Raw genomic sequence first — 26,563 nt, forward strand, 5'->3', positions numbered from 1 at the left:
TGAGCTGAGATGGGTGGGGAGCTTGGGGCAAGTCCATGTAGCCTAATTTAGGGGCTGTGCGGTCTGGGGTAAGTGACTTGGTTTCTCTGAATCTCTAGTTCCTCATCTGTTAAATGGGCTGAATCACAGTCCGACTTCCTGGGGAGGGGTGAGTAAGACATGCAAAGCAAGGGCCAGGCCCCATCTCAGAGCAGTGTGGGAGGGGACGCCATGCTGACTGGTGCTGTGACCCTCCTGCTCCTGGGACACCTTCCAGCAGGCGGGGCTTCTGCGCCCAGGACATCCCCACGCCCCGAGATCTCAGGTGGGCTTCCGTGTTGCTGTGGCTGGTCCCGCGGGGGCGGGGCAGCAGCCAAGAATGCAGGTGCCACTTCGGTCCCTCCTCGTCTATTTCCAGCCTGGTGCCTGAGGCCCCGCCAGGTGTGGGCAGTCAATCAGAGCCATGCGGAGAAGGCAGGCAGCCCTGGGGTCTGGGCTGTCACAACCTCCCTTGCACAGAGGACCTTGGATGGAGGGCTAGGCCAGCACCAACCCCTACCCCTAGTCAGTGTCCCCAAGAGTACGGTGTGGGGGGCAGAACCCCCACATGCCTTGAATTCACTTCTTTGCTGACTGGAGGTGGGAGCAGAGGCCACATCCTGTTTTCTTCCACCCCCACCTCTCTCCCCGAGTGTCTAGGACAGGGCTTGGCTCATAGTAGGGTTGCATAGGACTTCAGGGGCTCTGGAGGCAGATGGGGTGTCTGGAAAATTGCCTGTTGGCCTCCATTTGCTCATCAGTGAAATGGGGTAACAGTGTGGAGCTTCTTAGAGACCATCGTGAGGTGTAAGGTTGGCAGCCTCAGCAACGACTGGGCCTCAGACTGCATCAAAAAGACACTGACTGAGTTCCGTGGTCAGTGTTTGTTACCGTGTCTGCTTCTCCCCAGACAGTGAGGCCTCTGTGTGTACATGCTTCTGAGATAGAAGACATCACTGGAATCCTGGACTGGCTTCTCTCAGAGTCTCGATTACTCTATTTGTGAACCAGCACTGTGGAGGCCGCGGTGAGGATTTAGTGAGGCACATTGTGCAAAGTACCCAGCGCTGTGTCTGGCGCATGAAAGAAGTCTCGACTGAAGAACAGGCTTGTCACTGGTCACAAAGCTTGGCTGCACGTCAGGGTAGAGCAGAGAGCCCGGGGTGGAAGGGCAGAGGCCTGGGCTCTGAAACAGACTTTGAAGCCATCTGCTCCTGTGTCCTTGGATAAGTCTGTCTGGCTTTCTGAACTCAGCTTTCCACTGTAAAATGAAGGACTCGGACCCGTGGCCCAGCGATCCTGGCCACAGCAGGTGCCACAGTCAGGCAGTGAGCTAATGCTGCAGTAGAGGAGTGCAGGTGACCCTGGTGTGTTCCCCATGTACCTAACCCTGGCTGGAAGTTGGTCACATACACCTTGGCCCTGGCCCTGCAGATTGAAGGGCTGAACCAGAAGCCTCACCAGGCAGTGAGGACAAGCCCAAGGCAGGGGGCAATGCTCCCAGCTCCACTGTCCCCCAAGAGACTGCCACAAAAAGCCCTGTGTCTTTTGTCATCCTGATCTTTCTCACAGCATAGTGATGTAACCTTTTTTTTTTTTTTTTTTTGTCTTTTTGAGACAGGGTCTGGCTGTGCAGAGCTCAAGGCAGCTCAGGCTGGCCTTGAGCTTACTTTTTGTAGCCTAGGCTGGTCTTGAACTCGAAACAATCCTCCTGCCTCAGCCTCTTGAGTGGAGTGCTGGGATTATAGGCGTGAGCCACCACACCTGAAAACCATTTTTTTTTTTTTAAACATGGGCCTAGTTTTATTCATGTAGAAACAGCCCGGAGAGTTTAAGGCACTTACCTCTGACAGTGCTCAGTAAATGAGATGCGACAAAACTTGACCTGGGTTCTCCTGCTCCCAGGACTTCCCTGATCTGCCCAGGGTCTCCCACAAGTTTTCTCCACCTGGACATCAGCGCCCCTGTTTGGTCCTCCACCCAACTAATGTCCTCCCCAAGTGACCCTATCTTCTCCCAGGCCATCTGCCCTTGGCTTTGACTGAGTTTTCTGGAAAGGCCCTGATCACGTAGCTAATGCATGCATACACCTATCCATGCATCCACGCATCCATTCGCCCATCCATCCATTCATCAATCTATTTATCCACCTACTTATCCAGGCAGCCAGCCAGCCACTCATTCATTCTTTTTTTTGTCTTTTTATCGGTACCGGGGATCGAACTCACGACTGCCTACTTCCAAGGCAGGCGCTTATGCCGCTGAGCTAAATCCCCAGCCCCCCATTCATTCATTTTTTCAACAAACATTTACTGAGCAGCTTTTATATTACCCAGCTTTGTTTGAAGGCACCAGGAATGCAGACAGGTGAATAAAACACAATCCCTGTTCCTGGGATTTACACTGTAGTAGAGAAGGAATAGGCATAAATTACCAGTGGCTCATAAGGAAGATAAAGCAGGGTCCGAGGATGAGATGAAGGACGTGAACCGAGATGGGGAGGTCAGACACTAACACCTGACTATAACCTAGGTGCTAGGTGCTCATGCCAAGCTCATGCCAAGTGTGCTGCCGACCTGCTGGATGCGGCAGTTTATCCCTATGGAGAGGCTGCAAGGTGGGGCTGAAAGGGTCATCAAGTAAAGTGTCACAAACTCTGCCGCCTAAGCGCTATGGAGGAGACAGGTCAGGCCAAGCACTGGGGTAGGGAGATACGAAGCAAAGAGGGCTGGGGAGCAGGAGCATGGCAGCATGAGTGGAAACACAGAGCTGAAACTGGAACCAGATGGTAAAGGGTGTTTAAATGTCTAACACACGAGTATGGACTGGATCCTGAGGGTGATAGGGAGCCCTTGAGGGTTGTTGAGCAGGGAGGAACAGCTGCAGATCGATTTTGGAGCGCTTACTACCGTGGCAGTGGGAGGGAATGGAGGGCCCAGGTGTGGAGAGGTCCAGTTTAGGCTGGCCATGGGGGACTGGAGCTTGGAAAATTCCACCTTTCCATGGAGTCATGGCCCATAAACAGCCAGAACTGGATTTCACTGGAGGCAGTGGGGCAGGAGGAGAGCTCTCAGACTGGAGCCAGAGAGAACCAGGCAGGTTGGAGCTGAGCCGAGGGGGAGAGGGACTGCTGAATCAGCCTTGGAAAAATCAGAGTCAGTGACTTCCTGGTGGCACCCCGTGTGTGACCAGGTGGGCACGCACAGCCTGTTCTAGAGAGCTGAGGTTGGCATTTATTTCCTAGGCACCGCCGTGAGCCAAGAGCTTCACCCTCACTGTGATGCGGTCTCATAGTGCTGTCTGAGCTCATGCTCTTGTCGCCCAGTTGTCGCACAGGTGAGAGAATGGCTCAGGGCTGTGAAATCACTTGTCCAAGGCCCTGGGCTGCTCTAGAGCTGAAGCCCAGGTCTGGGCGGCTCCACAGTGCTCGTGACCCCGCCCACAGTGCAGGTGTATATGGAAGGAGTCTGGACCTCCTGGCTGACCTCTGTGGCCTTGAGGTGGCCTTGATCTTGGGACGGTAAAACTTATCATCTGTGCGTCCACAAGTCCTAAGGAGTTCTAGCAACAGGTTTGAGTGCATCCCTTCTAAACTTCATGTTGAAACTTAATCCTTTGATGCGACAGCATTCATGGTGGGCCTTAAGGAGGTGCATTTTTCTGCTTATAAATTTTCTAGTCTTTAGTCATGTTCTGTTTTAGGCTCTTAGAAAGTTAAGTTGCCCGGGCTGGAGTCGATCCTGAGATCCTCCTGCCTCAGCCTCTTGGAGTGCTGTGATTATGGGCAGGCGCCACCACACTGGGTTTGGTCTTTGGCACTTTGTTACAGCAGCAGGAACTAAGACAAAGCCTCCTTCCCATGGTAACCCCGGGGGCCAGTACCGAGCGCAGCTATAGCAGGTGCCTAGATGTGTTTCCTGAGTGGGAACAGCCTTGGCCTTCTCTGAGACTGGGTCCCACGCCACTGAGGCGGCACAAACTGCTCCGCTGGAAGGGACAAAATTTCTGGGAACCGATCCAACCAGGCTGTGGCGGAAGCTCACAGGCAGGGTTGCTGATCTTGGCTAACTGGTTTCTTAGTCATAGTTAACATTTTCCTCCATGGTGAAGTCTCTCTGTCTGGCACCCGTTTAATCTTTCACAAATGAAGTCCTTTCTTCCTCCCTCCCCAGGAGCTCTCTCCCCTGCCCACCTCCCTTATGGGTCACCCAAGTAGTTCTGTGTCAGGTGAGCTGGGCCTTTTACCTAGCTCCTCGGAGTCCCTGGGCTCCTGGTTATTTCTGTATCTCTAGTTCCCGGCATAGTACCAGATACACGACAGGTGCTCCGTAAGTACTGTCCATGTGAATAAACGAACAGTGAGTGATAAGGAATGAACGAACGAATGAATGAATGTGTCAGGACTCAAGGAACCAGTAGCTCAGCTGAACTGTCTGCTGGTAAATCTCTGGATTTATATGACACACCTCAGTGTTTCTGGGTCTTGATTTTCCTACCTTTTGTTTGATTTGCAATACTGGAGACTGAACCCAGGGCCTTCACACTGAGCTACATTCCCAGATCCCCAGACCTTTTTAAAGAAATTTTTGAAGCAGTGTCCCTAAGTTACTGCATTGCCTAGGCTGGTTTTTTTTTTTTTTTTTTTTTTTTTTTTGTCTTTTTCCTTTTTATCAGTACCGGGGATCGAACTCACGACCGCCTGCTTGCAAGGCAGGCGCTTATGCTGCTGAGCTAAATCCCCAGCCCCCTAGGCTGGGTTTGAACCTGCAGTTCTTCCTCCTCAGCCTCCTAAAGTACAGGGATTTCAGGCAGGCATCACCATGCCCAGTTTTGTTTTATTTTGTTTTGTTTTTTGAGTCAGGGTCTCACCTTGTAGACCAGGCTGGCCTGGAACTTGCAGTTCTCCTGCCTCAGTTTCCTGACTGCTGGAATTACAGCTGTGCACTACCACTCCTGGCTCCACCTTTAAAAGGAACAGTTTTGATGAAACAGCTCGGTCCACCCCAGGGTCCACTGTAGCAAGCTGGACAGACAGTGGCCATTCCCATGCACGGCTTCCCTTCACGTACACACACAGATGAAGCTCAGTAATTGTCACACAGGAAGCAAAGCCCTGAAGTGACTTCAATCTTCTGTTCTCTCTCTCTCTCTCTTTCTTTCTGGGGGTGCTGGGGATCAAACCCAGGGTTTCCTACATGCAAGGCAAGAGCTCTACCCCTGAGCCACATCCCCAGCTCCTCTTTGGCTCTCTTGCAGAGCACTGGGTTCAGCGGCATTGCAGGGATTCCTGTTCATCCGTCAGCTGCTTAACTCTGTGGGCAGCAATGTCCTGCTCCTGGTGCTGGAGTGCAGCAGGGAGCTTACAGACTGGCGGGAGAAGCGGGAAGAGAACACAGAGGCACAGATATGGATCAGGAGGATTCTGGCTATGAGAAGTGCTGGGAAGGAAATCAAGAGAGCGGGGCTAGAGGGAGCACAGGAGCGGAGATAGCAGGACACAGCAGCACCCAAAGGTTGATGAAAGAGCTTTATTTGAATCGTAGCTGGAGGCTGAGAAGAGCTGACCTTGCAAACAGCAGAAGGAAGAGCAAGCAGGCAGAGGGAACAGCATGTGCCAAAGTTCAAAGCAGGGAACGGAATCCTTGAGAACACGTTTTATTTTTTTTTCTATAAGAAATCTGTAAAAAGGGCTGGGGATTTAGCTCAGCAGCACAAGTGACTGCTTGGCAAGTTCAAGGTTGTGAGTTCGAGCCCCGATATAAAAAAAAAGAAAAATCTGTATAACACTGAGTTCCTCAGTTATTAGCAGTGCCCAATTAATTGTCTATATTCAACCAATCAAGCCCCGATGGAGTAGCCAATCCTGGCTGCTGGGGACAAACAGCCCTGGGGACCCTGGGGATGAATGAAAGCAGCATTCTTGTCGCATAGGCCCAAGGCCTGGCACCCCATGGGGAAGAGCAGGTCTGATGTTTGCAAAGAGCTCCCCAGCTTGGATCCCTGGGGAATCCAAACAAACCCCGCAGCTTCAGGCATCCCAGGCCTCCCTCCAGCGCCCCATGCAGGAGGCTTCTGGCTTCCTGCCTCCCCACCCCCACCCACCTGGGCACAGAGGGTCTTTCATCCATTGTGACCGCTTCCTGCCCATGGCTCCAGCTGCAGGTCCGAATCCTGCAGATTCACAATGACAGCCGGATGCTTCCTCCAGGACCCTTGAGGGGGTCAGGGAGGGGAGTGGCCTGGGGTAGGGTAGGGGCAGCGTTGGGGGTGACAGGGAAGAGTTTCCTGGCCTGAAAAGGTGTTAGACCCTGAGGGTTGGGAGAATGGGAAGCAGCCCTGTCTTCAAGGATCCGCCCTTGGAGCAGGGAGTGATTAATAACCGGGGACCAGCAGGACCTTCAGTCCTGCAGCACTGGGCGTGAGCTTTGAGACATCTTTCCTGGCTTCCTGTCTGTCGGGCCTGGGCTTTATATGGTTCCATCTCCACCAGCTCCTTGCTGGGTGACTCAGGCAAGTTCCTTAGCCCCTCTGGACCTCAGTCCGGCCCACCCCAACACTGAGGGCTGGACCCAGGGCCTTGTACACGGTAGGCCAACGCTCTACTACTGACCCGCATCTCCAGCCCTTTTAAAGTTTTTACTTTTGAGACAGGGTCTCTCTTCTAAGTTGCCCAGAATGAGCTCAAACTTCTGATCTTCCTGCCTCAGTATCCTGTCTCACTCACAGAGCTGGAATTTCAGGTGTGCACCGCCAGGCACGCAGCTTTCTATCCTTGTTTTTAAGGAAACAGATAAACAAGCAGATATGTGTCACACAATTGATTGCAGCGTTCAAAGCATGCCAGTCAGGAGTAAGGCTCTGGGGTCATATCCTGCTCTGTCACTGGCTGTGTGGCCACAGGCAACTCACATAACTTCTCTGTGCCTGTTTCCCATGTGTGTGAAGTGGGGCAACAACTACTTTTTAAGATCACTGTGATGGGGGGGGCTGGGGATTTAGCTCAGCAGCATAAGCACCTGTCTTGTAAGCAAGCAGTCGTGAGTTCAATCCCTGGTACCGATAAAAAATTTTTTAAAAAGTCACTGTGATGGTTAACTGATCAATCAATTGTCATAGAGTAAGTGCTCAATAAACAAACTTCTCATTATAGTTGCTGATGACGTTGACACAGAGTATGGCGGGGGTGGCCTGTGGAGTCTCTCTCCACTCCAAACCTGGGCAGGAAGTGGAACCTGGAGGAATGAGGAGGCCTCAGGGACGCTGTGGCTATGTAGTGTGGGCAGCAGCAAGACAGGTCCCCTGATTCTTGTGCTCTGAGGGCCACTTAGACACACACACACACACACACACACACACACACACACACACACACACGAAGGGTGGAGCAGCCCGGTGTGGCGGCACATGCCCAGCGCTCTGGATGGCTGAGGCAGGAGGATTCCAAGCTTGAGACCAGCCTGCACAACTTAGCAATTTTGCAAAACTGGTTAACCCACTGGACTGGGCTAACCCCGATGGCCCTTAGCTGCACAGGCTTCACGCTGCTCTGGTGCAGGTTCTTGGCAATCTGTAGACTGCTCCAACCTAACGGACCCCAAACCAGAGTCCCACACTCGCCCCTCCTGCCCCTTCCTGCAGGTCCCCACTCAGGCCTGGCATAGCCTCCAGCAAATACTCAGGCCAAGATCCTGGGTACCCTCACGCCACACAATCCAACTCGTCTACAGCTCTTGTGAGGCTTGAATAATTCTGAAGACATCAGGTCCTTTGGTTTGCTCTTGCCCAGCTTGGTGCAGATCTCCGTCTGGGCTGCCTGGACTCCAGGGTCCATCGCTGTCTGACTGTTCCTTCCTGTCACTCATCCCCAAGTCCCGAGCCCAACTAGCAGGCAAGAGCACATGTCTTTAAAGGACCCCACACGCCACACTGCCCTGCAGAAAGTCCTGCCCAGAGGACTTCCCTTGATCTGGGAGCCAGATCTCCAAGCTGCATGGATCAGACACTACCTGCTTCTCACCTCCTCCTGCAAATCCATGCCCCCTCCCCCGGCTGTCCAGCTCTGTCCTTGAGATGCCTTGCCCTTCCCCTGGACGTCTGCAGGGCTGGCTGCTTCCCAGAGCGGCTCCCAGCTCATCTTGGTTAAGTTGGCCTCCCGGATGATCTTGACCTCCGCTAGTCCCTCTCGGCAGTTATTTTGTCTGTTGTGCTTGCTGTCTGTCTGCCCCTCCAAAGACAAGGTTCCCTGCTGTACTTAGAGTCCAGCCCAGCTCGGTGCCCGCCCGCTCTCTGCCACCATCTGTGGCAGACTCAGCCCCCTCCCCTCTCCTGGCTCCCCGTGGGATAACCCGAGTATTATCTCTCATCTATCAACCTCTAATAACCAGGGCTATTTTTAGAACAGGTAAAAGCAAAACTGTAACCTCTCAGAGGATTTTTCCACTCCCACCTGCTTTTCTACAACAATTTGGTTTCCTGTGGGGTTGCGGGAGGCTGCCTCTCTAGCCAGCTTTGTTATTCTGGGGCAAGAGGGGGGCTTCTCAAGAAAACCAAGCCCCCCTTCTTCCTCCTGCATGGAGAGAGAAACAAGGTACTTAGTACCAGCTCCTGGCACACAGAGGAAAGTGTGGGATGAAGCCTTGGCTCTTCACCTGCTGTGTTACCCTAGGCTGGTCACTTTCCATCTCTGAGCTTCAGTTACCCATCTGTAAGAGGAGGTCCTTGAAAGGTAAATGACTGAAGGCCGTGACAGCTGAGATTTGCATGGAACCGTGAGCTGGTGCGTCTTTTCCATCACTGGGCATCAATCAGACAACAGTCTCAGTTGTTTCTATGAATGCACCGTAGTTGGTGCCTCATATGAACATGCAAATAAATGCACATAAATGTAAAATAAAGGACTTGGGGGCACTCTTTCACCGGACCAAGGTCAGATTGGACCTTGGACCTTGGGTGGAAGGAGAGATCTAGCTTCCTCTTTTATGTTTATTTGAATATCTTTTCCTACATCCTACTGTATAGTGGGTAAACGGAGGCCCATGTTGGAAAAGTGTCTTGCCCAAATTCACACAGACAAGACACTGACAAGTGGCAGCAGTGGCTGCTTGATTTGCCTCACTTTTGGGGAGCTTTTCCCCCCAGATCTTCCCACTATTTGGCTCCAAGGGAAAGACAGGGAGGGCTCTCCACAGAGAATAAGCACTGTAAAGAAGTCCAAGGGAAAAAAAAGAAGAGGGAACAAGAGAAAGAGAAGAAGGAGGAGGAGGAAGAGTCATCCAAGGAGCCAGGTGTGGTGGTCCATGCTTGTATTCCTGAACTTGGGAGACTGAAGCAGAATTGCAGGTTTGGGGTCAGCCTGGGCTACATAGTAAGATCTTTTTTTTTTTTTTTTTTTTTTTTTTTTGGTCTTTTTCCTTTTTATCGGTACCAGGGATCGAACTCACAACCACCTGCTTGCAAGGCAGGTGCTTATGCCACTGAGCTAAACCCCCAGTCCCCACATAGTAAGATCTTGCCAAAAAAGTTCAACCAAAATGCTGTGAAAGGTTCTTGGTTATGTGACCAGGGTAAAGGTGTCCTATTCAGTTAGATGGTAGAATAGAGGTTGGGAAAGTGTCGTGTGTGTGTGTATGTGTGTGCACGCGCGCGTATTTCCATAAAGATATGGGTGCAGAAAAGAGAAAAGCACAGCCATGCTTGCGGTCACTTACAGGAATCCAAGTCAAGCCTCCCTACAGAGCTGTAACCAGAATTCACTGCCAGTCTCTTGAAAAATAGAGATTCTGGAACTTGTACTGCCTGTAGGATGGAGCGCATGCAGACTGAAAAACAAACTTAGGGACCAATTTGTGCAAAGCCTGACAGGCAAGCCTAAGAATATAGACTTTAATCTCGGAGCCACGGGGAGCCCTGGAAGGTTTTGAGGCAGCAGAGAGGTGATCGATTCACCGTCAGGGTAACCAGATTGCCGGCTCTTCTATGGCCCACGGAAAGGGCAGAGAGCAAGGATTAGGCAGCAAGTGTGGGGCACAGCCACGTGTATGCATGGAGCAGTCAGGGCCTGGAGGCACGGGAGAGGCCTGGGAACTGCGGGCTCTGCTTCACCCAGAGAGAGAGGAGGAGGCTCCCCGCGCTCGCCCTACTCAGGACTGGCAAGAAGCTGGTGCCCGTGCAGAAGGGAAGGTGAAGGTCAGCGGGAATCTGGGCAGAGGCAGCTTGGCTTTGTTCTCTGGCAGCTTTTGTTCTATTCTTCTGACTTGTTTAAAGAAAGATCTGAGGGCCTCAGGAGGCCACAAGTCAAGTATTTCTCAAACATTTGCTTAGTAGGGCCAGAGCAAGCAGTAGTGTAAGAAACAGATACACAAAGCCGCGTTTCCTTTCTATCTTTCTTTCGGAGCTGGAGATTGAATTTGCCTTGCGCACCCAGTCTCAGTCCTAATTTTTGATTGGGGCACAGGACCTGCATTGGCTTCTTTTCCCTCCCAGATTTGAGGTTTATTTGTATTAAGCCTCCTAATGACACCTGCTATAGGCTGAGTTGTGTCCTCTGAAAAGACACGTTGAAGCCCTCACCCCTCATCCCCAGCTGGGACCCTCCTTGGAAATATGGTTGGCACAGATCCCATTCCTTGAGGTCAGACGGGGGTGGGTGAGGGCCTCGGTCCAACAGGGGTGCTGTTTATGGAGAGAGGACACGTGGCAGAAGGCCACAGAATGCCAGAGACAGGGATCAGAGCGATGCCACTGAAAGGCCAGGACCCAGGTCACCACAAAAGCTGGGAGGAAGTGAGGAAGGATTTGACTAGGGATCTCAGGGGACACCTTGGTTCCAATCTTCTGACCTTCAGAATAGTGACAGACTAGGTCTGTGATGTGTGTTTCTGTCTTTGTTTTACTGTGGTACGGGGCATTGAGCCTAGTGTCTATGGACTGAGCTATATCCCCACCCTAGCCCACCCACCATTTTTTGGTATTTTGAGATAGGATCTCTCTAAGTCGCTAAATACTCTAGGCTAGACTTCAACTTGCCATCCTCCTGCCTCAGCCTCTCATAACGCTGGTTAGTTTAAGGCACTCTGCCTGTGGCACTTTGTCACAGCAGCCCTAGCAAGATAACAGAACGTCAAGACTAAGTTGCATTGAAGTTTTATTCATTTCTGTCCCACTGGCTCCACTGCTAAAGGAGACTGTCTTTTCAGATCAGACTTGCAGTGGCCCCCGGGGCTCTGGGTGATGTTTGAGGGACCTGCTGAAATGTCCCCCGCCTCAGCTCCAACTCACTGGCTCTGGGCCTGTCCTCCTCCACAGCCCCTTGCTGCCCCGACACCTGTCCCCACTTCCCCTTTCCCGAGGAGCAGGTAAGAGCTGACTGCCTCTGTCATTTCCTAGTGTCTGGCAGTAAAAACTTGGGCACGTTCTTGGCCTGTCCCGCTGGAGGAGAAGGAAAAGGCACACGAAAGCCTTCAGAGGCCCGAGCCCCGTGTGGCTGGCAGCAGCCTCCATGCCTTTCCCCGCGCTCGGCATGCTGCTTGCATCCTCCTGCCCACCGTCCTGGTCCCCTCCAGATGGTGTCACCTCCATGGCACTGTACCTGTCCCTTCCAGGCTGTGCACCTCTCTGGGGTGGGGGGAAGGACTACCCTCTATCCTCACCTCCCAGCAGACAGCGAGTGCTTAAGAGGTGCTCGCTGCATGAACCGCTGAGCAAGAACTGGCTGTGGTCTCGGAGGCTTGGGGACACTTTCACGGGACAGTCGGTCTGCCCACCCTTCTGGAAGTGAAAGTGTACAGTCAGTTCCGAGTGAGAGAAGGAAAGTGAGAACCAGAAAGAAGGAGGCAGCAGGCAGGAGCGGAGCCCCAGACCCTGCTCCAGCGCCCTGATGTCACCCTCTGCTCCAGCACATCCTGCCCTCCCGTGGTGCCCACACGTGTTGTCACCCACGCACACCTACCCTGTCCCCAGGCAGCAGTTTCCTCTGACACACATTTTCCATCACTGGGCGGGGCAGAGCAGGTGGCAGGTGAAAACAATCTCCGAGGTTCCCCTCCCCACCCCACCCTCTGACCAGCCCCTCCTCACCTGGGTCTGGCTGCCTGCACCTGTCTGCACCCCTTAATCCGATGATGTGGGGTCGGTCGGAGGGTGAGAACACTGGCAGCTACATGGTGTCATCAAGCATGCTGGATCAGGAACAGGACACAGAGCCAGGATGGGGCTCCATGGGGCGTGGTTTCTGTGCACCCTGGACCTCCCTGATGTCCTTCCTCATACCCCTGCCGCTGCAGCTCTCTGGTGCCCCCAGCCAGCCCGAATCATTACCAGGCTCATCAGCCAGGGCTCCTGCTTCGAACTCCATGAGTCCCTCTTCTCTTTCGAGGCCAGCCTGTGTGCATACTCAGGAAGCCTTCTTGAACTCTGCAGTGGAATCAGGCAGTGCATCCTGGGGTTCCCGCAGGCCGTCATGAAAGCCACCACCCCACACTGCCTTTCTCAGACTAAGGGTCTGCTCACCTCTCTGAGGTCTCACTCATGACCTCACATCCAGAATCCCTCACAGGACCATCTGCAGAGTGGAGAGTGCTAGACAGGTGGATGTCAGGAGCGGGGAATGAATGGATGAAAAAATTAGGAGCACATGGAGCTGCAGGGCTATGGCTGGATGATTTTATGGGGTAGATCAATAATGACAAATTATGAAGAGCCCAGTGAATAACAAGTTACCAATTATTGATTTTTACCGCTGTACAATGTCCCTGGAGTCACCAAACACACACCTGGATTGCCAGGGAATTCCCTGCTCTGCTGTCCCGTCTGTAGTAGGAACCGATACAGGTCTGAGGGCTTGGGGCAAGGTGCCCTGAGAATGTCATACCCTTATTGCCCTATCCTAATTTTCCAAGAAAACCTGGTGCCTGACTCACCGTGAACTCTCCCCACCCCACTAGGCTCGGGAACAGGTGTCTCTGGATGTTAGGACTTGGAAAGAATCACTGTGACACAGGCCAAGGTGCCAACACGGCCTGCTGCTGCTCTCATGAGCCTAATCCAGCTGTGTCTGTCGCCTCCTGCCCACGACAACTCTCCTTTTTTCGGGAGCCCATCATGTCACTGGCCAGCAATGTCCCCTTCTCTTCTGCCACCCTGTTGCTGGCCATCTCAGGGAATCTAGGAAGAGAAGTGAGGGATTGTCGCATTCCTCAGAGTGTCCAGTACGGTCAGCAGAAACAGTGCAGGCTGAAGTCAGAGGGGCTCGGTTCCAGTTGGGACTTTTCAGCTTTGGCAGCTGCTCACTCTGGGGAACAGGACCAGCCTAGCGGACAAGGCAAGAAGAGGCAGGAGTGACACTGGTCCAGGTTCCGGTGCAGGGAGTTCCTGTGACCTCAGGCAAAAGGACTCTGTAGTCTCCACCTCCTCCTCTGCGATGGAAGAAACACACTGTTCACTCCCCAGAGCTGTCACGAGAACCAAATAAAATGTGAAGATGCTGCCCTAATGCTCACCATTGCTGCCTGCAGCCATTGGTGATAGAAATGTGGCCGTCTGGACTGAGATGGGCAGGGAGATTGTAACTGATAATATAACCTATTGATGAAATTTTAAAACACTGGATTAAATGATGTATATTACTAAAATAGTGGAGAAAAAAAGATCTTCTCGAACGTTTCTGGCCACAAAGCCTTCAAAGCCTCTCCCAGGATTTGGTGACTCTCTGGCTCTTGTAGATGACTGTTTAGGAACAGTGTCTGCCTCCCTGACTACCCCAGGAGCTCCCTGAGGTCAGGGACTGTCCCTTGGTCATCTGTACTCTACTCTGTGCACAGAGCCTGGCACACGGCAGAGACACTACAGAAGCTGTTGTGGTGGCTAAACAATGCATGTGAAGGCAGTATTTGGACTTTTATTACTGGAGCACCCTGGAGTCTTAGATAAATACAGCAGGATTCCTGTCACAGTGAAGCCACCAGATAGAGGCTCAGGCAGGAAACAGGAGCTGATCTGAAAAGTTTAATCGAGGGACCATGAATATGATCACAGGTTTATGGGCAGGTTCTAGGAAACCAGGAGGGACAGTACTGTACCCCAGGGGTAAAGGGGAGGAGGAGGAGGTCATCTGGACCGAGGTCAGAGATGTATGCACAGGGTCGGGGTGGGGTGGGGGAGCCAGGTTGGGAAACCATAATGCCTGTTCTCAGCCCTCCTGCCCGCACAACCAGAAGCCAGAGGGTTACTGGCATTGCTGTCACCCACAAAGGTCACCTACCAGGGCATACAGCATGTTAGGAAGGGCAGAGGGGAGTTCTGGAGAGCCAGATAGAGAGACCATGCCCAGATGAGAACACAGGACTGCAGGATCCTATGGGGACCTCTGAACGTCCTGCCCAAGGACAGTCAACGGCCCTACCCAGCCAGATCCTCAGTGCCTGAGCACCTGTGCTGTCTCAGGAACTGCACTGAACCATTTTCCAGTGGTGGTAACCCAAACCCAGAAGTCCAAGGAACCTGTGCCAGGCCACACAGCCAGGAGTGGCAGAGCCAGGCCTGGAAGACAGGTGGGCTCCCAAAGCCAGGTTCCCACGTGCTCTTAATAACTCTGCTGTTCGGTACACTGTCTGTTTTGAGGAGCCCTGCAGGGGCACAGCTCTCCTGAGTCACAGACAGGTCCAGGGATTTTTCTAGACATCACAGCTCAAGGGGATTTGTTAGAGGCAGGGAAGCAGGCTCTGCCCATCACTGGAGCTGGTGACTGCAGATTGCACGGTGGCAGCTTCAGGGATTTTTTTAGCCCCAACGGGTGGAGCCACCTCTCACCAGGTGCCTCCCGGAATCACTCCCCAGCTGTAACCACAGGATTTAGATGTTCAGCGCTGGGCAGGGCCCTCAGCATCCTCTAGGCCACCCCTCGTCTGTGACTTTAGAACTAATAATAATTACAGTGCTGACAACCGTGGCTTCCTGCATGCCGCCCCCGGGAGAGTCACTCAGGCTGACCTGCACGCTCCCTTAGGATCGTGGAGTGTCTGCAGGCAGGTCCAAGCTTGCTCATTTTGGCAATGAAGGACTATGACTTGTTCATGGCCACAAAGCAAATCAGGCCCCACAGAGCCAGACCTAGACCCTGGGGCAGCTCTGGGCACTGATTCTGGACCAGAGAAGCTGGGTACTCTGCCCAGACTTGTGCCTACAATCTGTGGTGACCTTATGCAAGTCACTTCTCTGTGCCTTAGTTTCCCCATCTACTAAATCAGGATGGGTGTGGTGGTACATGTCTATAATCCCAGCTCTTAGGAGGCTGAGGCAGGAGTATTACAGAAAGTTTGAGGCCAGTTACACAGTGAGTTCAAGGCCAGCCTGAACTACAGAGTGACACCCTGTTTCAAGAAACAAAACAACAAAATCAGAGAGAGAAAGGAAAAGAGATCAGGATGACAGTGGCGTCTACTTCTTTTGGTTGCAATGAAATGAAGCAGCAGTTAGAAACCCATGGCCTGTGATTATTCCACCTCCAGGTCACCAAGCTTTCCGCCCACATCCAGGAACTCTTCAGCATGTCCTTGTGTGGCCCTGGCTTTCACAGTCATTGACTGAGTAGCTGCCAGTGGGACTGTGCCCTGTATGGCTCATTCGGTCCTCCCATCACTGGATCCCCACTTTTCAGACAAGGAAACTGAGGCCCACAGACAAGCTGGGACCCCCCTCCATGCACTGCTGAGCCAAGGAGCCTGCTTGCAAAGGGGAGCCGTCCCCCTCTCTCCCCACTGCTGGAAACCAAAGTGTGCTGAGCCTTGGTATTGTCATCCAAAACAATGCCCGAGACAATGACAATGGCACAATCAGGAGGGTGCTCATTTCTCAGCCTGGGGGCCCACTGTTGGGGGGGTGCGCTGAGAAGAGGCTCCCAGCAGGAAGGACAAGCCAGCAGCGAAACCTCGCAGCTGGGCCCCAGGTGCTGGGAGAGCGGCGGGGCAGGAAGCGGGCAGGCCAGTTCTTGCTTTCCTCTCCTTTCTTATTTGTTTGAGAAGCAACTTTACTTTCTAAATCGGTCATTGTCACCCGTTGGCCCCCATCCCACCTGGGCCAAGGCCTCTGGTGACAGGGGCTCAAGAGGAAGCTTGGGGGACAGGAGGGATGAGGTACTAGATATGACAGGGCCCAGCTCAGCTCCTTGGGGGGGCTCCTGGGCCATTTTCAGTGACCAGGGCCTGGCACAGTCAACATGTCCGAGGAGGGTCCTGGGTCTTCCAGGTCCAGCGGCTGGGGCTGGGGTGGGGGCTCCCAGACGGGAATCTGGGCCACGGCAGTGGTGTTGTATTCCTATTCCGTGGCTCCCAAGCATGTCACCTAGGGCAAGTCACTTCAGCTCTCTGAACCTCTGTTTTCTCACCTGTAAGGTGGGAGGAGCTGTGCAAATTAAACATAATTACATGAATGTGAAGTATTTATCTCATTTACTGGCACTTAAGCGTATTTACTGGCTGGGAGTTTATCTAAGAAGCCAACAGTCACCAGTATATTCACTGGATGCCAGCTGCATGTAAAGCACTCTATGCCCACTGATTCATTTAGCCAGCACTGTGAGTGTTCTCCCCACTTAACAGGTGCAAACGCAGAGCCCTGGGGAGAGGGCAAGAGACACCCCAGCAGCAGACCCAGGCTTTACAGGATCTCAGCAAAGCTTGTTGGCCACTTGAGGCTCTTTAAAGGAGAATTCCGGGGCTGGGGATTTAGCTCAGTGGTATAAGCTCCTGCCTTGTAAGTGCACAATCCTGAGTTCGATCTTCGGTACTAATTTAAAAAATGAAAAATAAAATAGAATTCCAAGCTGGACATGGTGGCACATGCCTGCAAGCCCAGCCCTCTGGGAGGCTGAGGCAGGAGGATCTCAAATTGGAGTCCAGCCTGAGCAATTTAGTGACTTTGATGTAAGTCAGTGCAAAAGTCCTGGGTTCAACTCAGTATCAAAATAAATAAATAAATAAAATACAGTGATTCATAATTGTGAATTCAAAATGAGGTACCAAAAAAAAAATGAGATACCAGGCTATACACATGAAGGACTCAAGGCTCAGGCTTCACGAATCATATCTGGAATTTCCCTCTAACTTCTAGAGCATCTAGCTGGCCACTGCCACAGGTCAGAAGGACCAGGTGTCCAAACCAGTAGGGATGGATACACACACACACACCCCGAGCTGCAGTGAATGAATGAATGTTCCCATTGCTGTCCCCACTACCAAGTGACTCACCCTCAGTGAATCCTCTAACCACACGATTCCTATTCTACAGATGAGGAAGCTGAGGCTCAAGGAGGACCAGTTACTTGCCTGAGGGCCCAGAGCTAAGAAGTGGCAGACCAGCATTGGAATCCTAGCAGCCTGACTTCCAGGAATTACCACAGTAATTACCACTTTGCTCATTTGGGGCTCAGTACCTTCTGGTACCAGTTTTCATCTCCTGGTGGAGGTCTCTTATCTCTTCTCTGTTAGCAGCCTGAGGTGGGGACAAGACACCTGTGCTTTGGAGTCACAGATGCTTATATTAATCCTCCTCCTGCTGTTTCTAGCTATGAGCCCCTGACCAGTCTTTCACATCCACGAACCTCAGTTTTCTCATCTGTAAAATGGGGACTGTGTAATTGAAAAGGTGGTTCTAAAGTCTGGAGACACCAATGATTACAGTGTATGTTTCTAAACATGCTATTAATATATCATACAAGTGTGTTACCTGTTTGTAGATCTTAGGGCTGCCTAACACTGCAGAGGGTGGTTTGGATCAGAGATGAAGGGAGCAGAGGTGTCCTGTCTGTATTAAATGCTCAAGACTGACAGTCATTTCTCCCCTGGGAGCCAGGGGATGGGTCACTTGTGAGAAGTGGATGTTTGGGATAGAGAAACACCAGGAGCAAGTGTCGGGTGGCCTGTGTTCTAGGCGGATCAACTCAGTCATGACCTTGGTCTGGTCGTTCTCCACTTCCTGAGCTGTTTCTCCATTTACAAGCTGCATGGCCAAAGGTCTTCAAGAGACTGCATTTCCAGATAGGAATAGAGGAGGATCTCTGGGCCCTAAGAGAGCTGCTCCTGTAGAGGAGACACCCTTGGGGATACTCTCTAGGGACCCAACTCTCGAGACAGATGGGAGGATTTGTAGGGAGTTCTCTCTGCTCATCATCCTGTAGAACCAGGATTGGGGCTCAGCTTTTGGGTTCTGAAGCCAGATGGCTCCGATCTAATCTGTTTACTCATCTGAGAAGTGGGCATGAGGATAATAGACATCTTTCTCTTCATTTCTCAGAGGAAGGGGCTGTGGGACCAGGAGGCCCAGGACCCGCTGGAGGTCGTGGTTCCCACCTCGCCCTTGTCCTACCCTTGCTGTCCCTCCCGCAGCTACCGGCCTCCCCTGTGGGACTCCTGGCTCCCTCCCCTGTCACAGGTGACTGGCTCACCTTTCCAGTGCCTGGTATTCTGTCTCTTTTCTCTTCCACACCAGGCAAACTCACTCAATGGGCCGATGCCCACGGGCCAGGTCCGGTAACCCCACTTACAAGAATGGTGGCCCTGAGCAAGCTGCCCACCCTCTCTGAGCCCCACCCTCTCATTGATATAATGGGGACAACAGTCCCTCCAATGTGTGGAAGTACCCAGGACACCTGACACCTGACCCACTGTGACCAGGCAAGAAACATCAGTGTCCTTTGAACCATCTCAAGTGTGGCCTTGTTAGTGGGCACAGCCAGGTCCCTGTGACACTGATCACCCTGTATTACAGCCATCAGCCATCAGCAGAACCCACCAGCCAGCACCTCATATGACGTCAGACTCCTGTGTTCTTGTCCTCTTAACAACTACACCATCTGGAATAGGTACTTGTTAAAGATTGTTGAGTGAATAAATGGATGGATGGATGGATGGATGGATGGATGGATGGATGTGGTGCTAACTTTGTGGGTTATCCTCTCTGCCCCGTCAGGACAGCAGGCTTCTGGGTGCTATGACAACCCCACCACTCCCCCTATTTCTTCTGCCAGCACTACTCATAGTTCTGGTTCCTTGAGCACTCACTATGCGCTGGGCATCGAGGTAGCAATCCTCAGCTCCTCCTGCTCACACCCCAGAGTCACCCTACGGGGTGGGTATTCTGCCCTTGTGCTCACCTCCCAGAGAAGCCAACAGCCTGGGGCGGGGGAGGTGGGAGAGTCTTTAGTGGTGGAATCAGGTCCTGCATCCTTTCCAGACAGGTGAGGGTGGATGGTCAGAGCCCAGAATAGTGACAGCTGGTGTCCCATCCCAGAATCTGCCTTTGACCATTCCCTCCTTGTAGGACATCTCTTCCCTAGAGAAGCTGTTTCCTGAGAACCCCTTGAACACCTCTCAGCCTCCCCCTAAATTCTCTCCAACCCTGAGATAACCATGACCCAGATTCTGCACGCCAGCCTGTGCTTCATCTTGTCTGCCTGGCTGGCTGTCCCAGCCCTCTTGGTTCTCTTCATGGAGGTTGGCTGGGATCCATCGCAGGACCCGCCCACTGGGAAGAGCAAGTAGGCCAATCACAATGCCTCATTTTCCTTAACATGATGATTGGTTTGAGCCTGGGCGTGCGTCACAAGCTGAGCCAATCAGACTTTTCCCTGGGATTTCTGCGGAACTAGTAGAGAAAACTGTTTCCCAATAGGAGCTGGAGGGGTAAGCACCTTTGCCAAGACTGGAGAGAGCACATGGGAGACAAGGCCCCTTATTATTATTCGCCTCCCCTTTCTGTTGTCTTCCACTCCTCCTCTTGCTCTGTCCTCACCTCCTCCTCCTCCTCCTTCTTATCCTGGGTGTTGTGCCGGGGATTTAGTTCAGTGGCTTAAGCACCTGCCTGGTAAGCCCAAGGTTGTGAGTTTGATCCCCGTTACAAAAAAAAAAAAAAAAGGAAAAAATTGTCCTGGGGGTTGAACCCAAGGTCTTGCACATGCTAGACAAATGCTCTGCCACTGAACAACACGCCCAGCTACACAGCCCACTCTTAAAGCCAGGCACAGTCAGAACTGATGGGAGGGGAGATAACCCAGCGACATGACTGACTGGAAGCTCTGGATCCAGGCACGCCTGGGTTTGACTCACCCTTGAAACTGTAAGATAAAGATGCCACCAAGTTGTTAATCTTGGTTTCTGTAATCCAGTTTGAATTGAATTTATGTCACTTAGGTAACTAAAAGATGATGATCTAACATTCTCCCCTCTCTCTCTGTCTCTCCTCCCCTCTCCTCTCCTCTCCCCTGATGATCTCAGCTGTTATCTAATCGTCTAAGGCTGCCAGTTTTTATTTATTTATTTATTTATTTATTTATTTATTTATTTATTTTTGCTTTTTATCGGTACCAGGGATCGAACTCACGACTGCCTGCTTGCAAGGCAGGTGCTTATGCCACTGAGCTAAATCCCCAGCCCCAAGGCTGCCAGTTTTTAAAGAAATGGGTGTCTGACAGGTCCTTCTCTCTGCTCCCCTCCTGGGGTCCCCATTACAGATGATGCTGTCACCATCTCCCTCAGGCCCCAGAGACAGAAAATTTAGTCGCCTTTCTTTCTCTTGTTCCCCAACACTGTTTTCCTATAAGCAGTGTGTTCTGTTCCAGAAGGTTCTAATCCCATTGGGGGCTTCCCGCTTCCTGATCTCCATCCCCATTTCCTTGATTCAGGCCAGCTTTCATTCACTGCAGCACTGTCTCTGTCCTCCCTTCCTCCTCTCTCCCTTCACCCATCCCCATGTGTCACTGTGGCCACCTCTCCAGACCCCGTCACTCCCTGCTGCCAGCCCTGCCTGCTCCCCATCAACCCAGGACAGCCTGAGCTTCCCCCAGGTGGTCCTGGGCCCTTCCCAGTGTGGCCTCATCCGGAACCACTTCTCCCCACCCTGTGTCTCAGTCACACTTGGTGCCCTTCCCCTGAACATACCAGCCACCTTCTTGTCACTGGCTTTCCTGCTGAGATTTGTCCTGGCCTCTCTCCCACCCTGCACCACCCCAGCCAGCCTCTCTTTCCCTCCTCTGTGCTCTCAAGACACAGGGGACCCGGACCTCTGAGGGCGTGATCCTGCCTGATCTCCTGCCCCCTCCTAGGCCAACACTGCCCTTGGAGTGAGGGCAAATGACAAATGGCCTTTCTCAGTGGGACCTGGGAAGCTCACTGGCTAAGCCAGATTGGCACTTGATCCCTCAGGACAAAACAAAATGACCTGGAAAGCCAGGTATGGCTGTGCATGGCTGTAACCCCAGTGCAAAAGGAGGCTGAGCCAGGGAGCTCCCGAGCTAAAACCCAGCCTGGGAAACTTAGAGACTTAGCAAGACCCTGTTTCAAAGTAAAGGGAGGCGGTGATGCCGGGGATGTAGTTCAGGGTGAAGGCCTTGGGTTTAACCCCTGGCACCATAATACATAATTAAATAAGCACCTGGAAGAAATAAGTACAATTCCCTGCATGTGGACAGCATGGTACAGTTTACCGAGGGGTTCTGGGTTTATCTCCTCCTCCGGTCCCTGTGCGCTGTCAGGGAAGGTGCCGCCAACCACATTTCACAGATGGAAAACATGGCTCAGAGCTGGTTCTGATCCGACCTCTCCCTTCCCCTAGGTGAGGGCCAGGAACAGCGCTGAGGGAGAAGAAGGCAGGCCGGTTTTGTGTGGCCCAGTGGTGACAGCACCCACAATCTCCACGACAGCCTCTGCACCGCTTTCCGGGGAACAGGGTCCAGCCAGTTCCTGGGTGTTGTCTGCTTGTGAAGAGGGCCACTGGTTCTCATGTCACAAATGTGGAAACCAAGGCACGGGACAGGTGAGAGACTTGTCTCTCTGAGGCCAGGCTCCATGGTTATTGGGACAGGGCTTTACAGCCAGGCCTTTAGCATCTCTTCCTGCATCAGCCCCCGGAGGAGGTGGCAACGGAGGCTCAGAAGTCAGGGGAAGAGGGAGGGGATGGCACCAGCCCTTCTGATCCGCGGCGCAGCTCTGAATGTGGGGGTACAGGGTGCAGGGCCCGAGTGGGCGTCCGTGTCACCTCCCCGCCTGCCGCAGCAGCCAGCTCCGCAGGTGCTCGGGTGTGCGGCGTGGGCGTGGGCGAGGGACCCGGGCAGGCGGGCGGGTCCCCACGCCCATCCTCCCTCCCGTGGCTGGTGGCAGGTGAGTGGGTGTCGAGGAACCGCCAGGCAGCGGAGAAAACAGGACGCCGCAGAGATCAGATTACTCACCTGCAGCTGCGGTACCCTGGGCTAATAAAAGCCGAGCTTCCTGTTATTACCACCCCGAGCCTCCCCAGCCCCAGTCCGCTCCCAGCTGCAGCCAGAACCTAACCGATCGCCAGAAACCAGCAGCTTCGGGGTCCAGGCGGCTTGGAGCTGGAAATCCCACCATTTGTCCCCATGTGCACACTGCCAGGTTCAAGTCGTCCAAAGGGTGGCTTTGGTCACCTGCATGGAAACCACCCGGGTTCTGATTAAGAATACGGATCTCCAAACGCTGCTCCCGCCTGCTGGGTCAGTTTCTGCCACTGGGGCCCGCGGGCCTGTAGATCCATATGAATCCCGGGTGACGTGCATGCAGGGTAAAGTCTGAGAGCCCAGTTCTGATGTAGGTCCAGGCCACAAGGTGTTTTCCCAGACTGTGACCCAGGACTTCGGGGTAGAACCCATCCCCAGCCTTAGCCAAGTGACCCCAGAGCTTCAGTTTGGTCTTTGGGAAGTAACAGTGAAACAGCCCCCAAATCGTGGGTCCCAGGAAGCCCAGGAGAAAGCACTGTTGGCCCGGTGGACAACGGTGCGGCTGGAGGTCTGCAGCTGCAGCCAGGGTCAGCCCAGCCGGAGTGTGACCGCATCAGGCAGGAGGAGGCTGAGGAGCTGCAGAGGGGCCATGGCGCTGTGCACCCCGAAAAAGTCAGCTTCGCCAGGGCTTGGTCCACGCCACAGCCCAGGGAGCCGCAGGGAGGTCCCGCCTCTGCTTTCCAAGCCTTCCCCTCCCAGGTACCTGCTCCCAGCCCCTTCCAGCGTCTCCCCAGTACCTGTTCTGCTTGACCCCCTCCCTGCACCCTCTCACTGTGCTCCTCCGCTGCCTTCTCCATCGCAGGGCATTCAGTCTGCCTACATCCACTCTTCAGTTCGATCCAGTTTATCCCTCTGGGATCTGGCACCTTCTTTCTGGGTTCTCTGTGCCCTGTGTATTCCAGCACTGCGGCCTCCTGGTTTTGGACTGCCAGTCTCTCCCTGAGATTTTTATTTTATTTATATTTTCATTACTGGGGGCTTGAACCTGGGGCCTTTGCACTGAGCTACATCCTCAGTCTTTTTTTTTTTTTTTTCTTTTTTAAATTTTGAAATAGAGTCTCACAAGTTCCCAAGTTGGGGAACCAGTTGATCCTCCTGACTCAGCCTCCCCAGGGGCACATGCCGCCATGCCTGGCCACCAGAATTGTTTTAACAGCTCCTCATGTGGCCTTCCTGGCTCGGTCTTGCCCCTTGCTTTGGTTAGGGAAATCTTCTGAGACACAAACCCTGTCCTTGCCTTGCTGCCAAGCCAGCAGTGACACTTGAGCGACGTCTGCATCCACCCAAACTCCTCATCCTCCCTTTTGATGCTCCTGGACATGGTGACAGACTCCCCTCCAACTCAAGGACCAAATGAACCCCTCGTCTTTGCCGTTCATCTCAGCCCCGGGCTTTTTGAGTATGAGCCTCAGGATAGATGATGAAAGCCAGGAAGAGGGAGGTTAGGTGCATGGCCTAAAGTCGCACCACTAGGGAGAAGCAGGGTTGGGATTTGTTGGTTCTCTCTGGTTCCAAAGCCTGAGCCCTCAACTGTGCTGGTCTTGAGCCTCCTCCTTCCAGCTGGGTCAGAGTCTTTTTTAGGTGCCTGGCATGTGGTCGATGTTTGCTGAATGAATGAATGAGCAACTATTTTGCATTCCCATTTGATTCTTAAAACCATCATGGAAACTACAACACTTTCTAAACCATTTTTTTTTTTTTTTTTGTCTCTATAATTCAGGTTAGTCTTGAACTCACTATGTAACCCAAGCTGACTTCAAGCTTACCCTCAGCCTCCCGAGTGCTGGGATTATAGGTGTGAGCCACCACGACCAGCTCAAATTCTTTTTCATGTGTAATGTTTGATGAATGCACAAAAATCTGTGATGTGTATCTGGTTTGTGAAGGTTAATTTAGGTATTAGGAAATTTGCAGTGGAGGAATTGAACCCTCACCTGCACATCTCAACTCCGCATGGGCTTTCCAGTCATATCCCACATTCCTCCAGGAGTGAACAAAACCCTGAATTTGATGGTCACTATTCCCTTGCTTTGGAAAAAAAAAAAACTCCCCTCTATGGGGATGGATCCCATGCAACATATTGCTTTGCTTTTGTCTTTCGTGTATGTAGAACAGTACAAGTTTATTCTTTGGTGGGAGCCTCGAGAGCCTCAAGCCTCTGTCTCCAGAATGTGGCACCCTGTGCCTCCATACGTGGCTCACGGTGACTTTCTTAGGCCCCTGTGAGGAAGTAGAGGCCCAGTAAAGAGTGCAGATCCTGGCTGTGTTTCCTAATCTATAACACTAACCCCATCTCGCCCCAGGACTGACATGGGAGGACTCAGCGAGGTCCACTGCATCAGAGAGCCGAGGCCAGTGTCCAGCACTTCTGTGCTGAGCGAACGCCCAGGATGTGCCCAGCACTGTGCCCACCGCGCAGGGCCCTAGGGACACATCGTGAGACAGGCAGGACACCTCCTCCGAGAGCAGGCTGTCCGTCCGGTGAAGGAGACAAACACCAAGCACGTGAGGATGCAAAGGATGTGGCTGTGACAAGGAAGACAAGCACAAAATGTCAGGGCGGCCACCAGTCCTTGACTCACCGAGTGGTCCTGCAGGGTGACATTTGGGCTGAGCAGAGGGGACAGGGCCCAGCAAAAGAAAGCGCTTGCACAAAGGCTGTGCTTGGCTTCCAGAGACTTACAGGAAGCCAAAGTGGGGAGCCCGCAGGATGGGGAGCATTCAGCTCATAGAGAAGTCACCAGCTGGGCTGGACCAGGCAGGGGGTGGTTTGGGGCAGCAGCGTGGCGAGCTGACTTTAACAGATCCCCCTGACTGCCGTGTGGCCACCAACTCTCTATGAATTCACCTAAGTGCTTCTAAGCCACTAGTATTTTTAGCCGGTGCCTCCTCTCTGTGAAATAAAACTTCCCTTTATTGGTCTTAAATTTACTGCTTTTGGGTTTCCAGGGGCCCCCCCTTCTGCCTTGCAGCTGAGAGTGAGTGACCCAAAGGGCGATCGCCCCTCAAGGTCTCCACAGGGAGGTGACAGGAGGGCCTCTTGGGTCACGCTTCACCTGCTCTTGGAGGTTTCCAAGCTTGTGAAATGAGCATCCTGAGAGTGACGACCTTGGCGTGGCTGAGGGAATAAATGAGAGGTAGCTTGGCAGCAGGGGGTCAGGAGCCAGCCAGATGTGGGTGTGGTGTCACACACCTATAATCCAGCCACCGGGCAGGCTGAGGCAGGAGGGTTGCAAATCAGAGGCCAGCCTGAACAACTCAGACCTTGTCTCAAAATAAAAAATAAAAAGGGTTGGGGTGTCGCTCAGCAGTGGGATGCAGCCAGCTCCCATACAGAGAGTGACAGTGGTGGCGGCCACCAGGATAATGACAGTGTTGATGGAGGAGATGCTGATGCTAATGGCATTGCTGGAGATTCTGCTGTGTGACATTGGCTGAGCCACCAAACCAGGTCATGCAGGTCTTTAATAAAACAATGCAATAATGTTGGTTCACCTGATCCCACCAAGGTGGCCCACCCACACTGAGGCTCTAGAATTCTCTCCTTTCCTTTCCACCAGAGTTACACTCTTCCTGCCAGCAACTGATGGAAAGGGTCACGGTATGGAGGAAGTTGGACTGGCATCAGAAGGCCTGAGGTCCAGCTGGTGTCTCTGTGGTAAAGACTGCTCATTGTCGTGCATTTAACTGGTACATCACTGTTTTGTTTTGAAACTGGGTCTCACGGTGTTGCCCAGGCTTGTCTCGAATTCCTAGGCTCAAAAAAATTGTCCTGCCTCAGCCTCCCGAGTAGCTAAGATTGCAGGCACCTGCCACTGCAGTGATAACTGACACTTATTTGAACACACAGATAAAGGTGGCAGAAAGAATGAATGTACAGGAATCACTGCTACAGAGTTACATGGGTGTCCGTGTACCTGCCAGCACGAACCCCTAATGGGGTCCCCCTCAAATTCCAAACCCCTGCACGCCCAGCAGTGCATGGCTCTCTCCTCGGTGCTCAAAGGTTGATTATGCCATGTGGCCCTAGAGACAAGCTAGTCATTGCATCTGGCGGTCAGCGGAAGCCAAGGCCGTCAGAAACCACACGGGAGAGAGCGAGGGGTTCTGGGCTTACCATCACTCATGGTGACCTTGCCGCCCTTTCCCTGGGGAAACAGAAGCCCTGGGCAGGAAGCTTCTCCGGGCTCCCCCTCACCTTGCTACCGGGCTGAGCAGATGCCTGCTGCATGCTCCAGAGACCTTGCCCTCCGTCCACATGGG

At 52.8% G+C, this 26,563-nt stretch overlaps 1 long non-coding RNA gene and 1 other non-coding gene across 5 annotated transcripts; one reads left to right on the top strand and one right to left on the bottom strand.

Annotated features, from left to right (window-relative positions):
• The first annotated feature begins 154 nt into the window (after positions 1-154).
• LOC134472954 (uncharacterized) lies at positions 155-25,227 on the top strand. Of its 4 annotated transcripts, XR_010043005.1 has the most exons (6): positions 200-304; positions 3,263-3,354; positions 17,299-17,409; positions 18,778-18,871; positions 21,619-21,819; positions 24,604-25,227. It is a non-coding gene; the product is annotated as an uncharacterized LOC134472954 (long non-coding RNA). The 4 variants fall into 4 exon arrangements; XR_010043003.1 differs by lacking the exon at positions 3,263-3,354 and having other exon boundaries at positions 155-304; XR_010043004.1 differs by lacking the exon at positions 18,778-18,871.
• Positions 5,179-5,250, bottom strand: Trnaa-ugc (transfer RNA alanine (anticodon UGC)). Its single transcript has one exon. It is a non-coding gene; the product is annotated as a tRNA-Ala (tRNA).
• Positions 25,228-26,563: the final 1,336 nt, after the last annotated feature.

The sequence above is a fragment of the Cavia porcellus genome, unplaced genomic scaffold, assembly GCF_034190915.1.
Source record: "Cavia porcellus strain 051 isolate PalLab524CR breed Dunkin Hartley unplaced genomic scaffold, mCavPor4.1 scaffold_25, whole genome shotgun sequence".
Classification (NCBI taxonomy): Eukaryota; Metazoa; Chordata; class Mammalia; order Rodentia; family Caviidae; genus Cavia; species Cavia porcellus.